The following is a 1,648-nucleotide window of genomic DNA, read 5'->3' as shown; positions in this document are numbered from 1 at the left end:
AAGAAGAAACGACATACATAAAACTAAAAAGGCCCTCTCCAAGAAATGAATTCCAGTGACCGAGCACTCTGTAAAAGGATTCCTATGCACCTCGAAGAGCCGGAGACCCTCGGTAAAGGACCCCTGTCCCGGAACCCCGCTCGCTACACCACCTCAGGAACCTCAGTACCCTGATAACTCTCCCACGATCCCGAAGACCCAGCACCCTACTCTCTACGCGACTACCACCGCCGCCACCACCCCCCAAGCCCGAAGAGCCCTAGGACCCCAATAACCGCCCCCTCACCCCGAGGAGCGCTGGCCACACCGCCCCTGGGCGCCCGCACCCGATCCTGCCACACCGCCTCCTGCACTCCCGAACCCCGCCAAGCTTTGCGCCCATCAGGCAGCGCCGCGCTGCCCCGGGAGCCGCCCCCGGAGCCGCCCCCGTCGGGAGCCCGACTGCCCCGGCGGCTCCGAATCCGCGCTCCTCGAACGCTCCTCGGCGGAGACGCGCTCCGGGCTTCCTTACCTGGGCAGCGTCGGAGGGCGAGCGGACCGGGGAGCCCTGAGGAAGAGGAGGAGGCGGCAGAGAAGGGGCGGCCCAGGCCTGCGGCTGCCGCAGCTCCAACCTCTCCGCGAGGAAGCGCTTGTGTGAGAAGAGCCCTCCCGCTCCGCGCGCAGCCAGGAGCCCGAGCCACAGCCGTGCCCGCCGCTCTTCCCGCGAGATCCCAGCCACGGCGAGGGGCGGGAGCGGCGGCTCGAGTGACAGCGCCCAGAGCCTGTCGGCGGCGGCGTGGGAGGCGGGACTCAGAGCCTGTTACTACCAATTGTAGACTTGGAAAGGTGCTTTGCCCCGCCCACCGCTGCTGCTCCTCCTCCGCCCCTCCTCAATAAACTAGGAGCAAAGGCAGCAGTGACCTTAAGTAGACCGAGGCGGTGGGCGTTCGCGGGGTAGAAACCTGGACCGCGAATTTGGCTTGTGTCTGCACCAGCACAGCCTTCGTGGCTACCCCTGGTTCCGGGGAGAAGCCGGTCTTCACACCTGTGCAGGCAGAGGCGCTGTTACCCTTGGTTACAGCGCTGCCGGAATGAAGTTCGCTTCTTCCTAGTTGAAGACGCACCCTCGTTGGTTACCTGGTTCTAATCTACCTTTCCCCCATCTCGGCTTCTCCTCCCTCTCCACCTCAAACATGGTGCCATCGTTGAGATGCCCGTGTTTTCCAAAATCCAACTCAGGACATCGGGTCTGACAAAGGACTCTTCTGATTCGTGCATTTATTTCTACTTAACGCCTTCTAGGAAAGTAAAAAGTAAATCTTACTTGACTCACCAATATATCAAATTACAAGAAAAGTCGTATCTTTCTAGACCCCAGTGCCTGGCACACGCAGGACACTGAATAAATATGAAGGGAATGAATGAAGAATGTGATATTTAAATATATGAAATCTGGATCCGCCCCTGAAAATCCCGGCTCTCTTAACCTTTCCTCTACAATGACAGCCACTCCCTAAATCCAATCTCTTCATTGTTATGCCTGTCCTGTAGCCTTCATTCATTGTTTCCTCCTCACTGCCTTACCTAGAGCAGCGAGAAGTGTCCTTTCTCCTCATTCAGGTTAACCCCAGCACCTGTGCACTGGAGCTCAGCCATTCCCAGATTTTGT

The 1,648-nt window shown here is 58.7% G+C and overlaps 1 protein-coding gene across 3 annotated transcripts in view; it reads right to left on the bottom strand.

Moving 5' to 3' along the window:
* The window catches only part of GLCE (glucuronic acid epimerase), a 97,882-nt gene extending 97,190 nt beyond the window's left edge, over positions 1-692 (bottom strand). For all 3 annotated transcript variants that reach the window (XM_023745857.1, XM_006104685.3, XM_006104684.3), the window contains exon 1: positions 512-692. The gene's annotated coding sequence lies outside the window, so the exon portion shown is untranslated. The remainder of the gene's footprint in view (positions 1-511) is intronic.
* Positions 693-1,648: the final 956 nt, after the last annotated feature.

This window comes from Myotis lucifugus, unplaced genomic scaffold, assembly GCF_000147115.1.
Source record: "Myotis lucifugus unplaced genomic scaffold, Myoluc2.0 scaffold_589, whole genome shotgun sequence".
Taxonomy (NCBI): domain Eukaryota; kingdom Metazoa; phylum Chordata; class Mammalia; order Chiroptera; family Vespertilionidae; genus Myotis; species Myotis lucifugus.
This window is presented reverse-complemented; position numbering and strand designations above follow the sequence as displayed.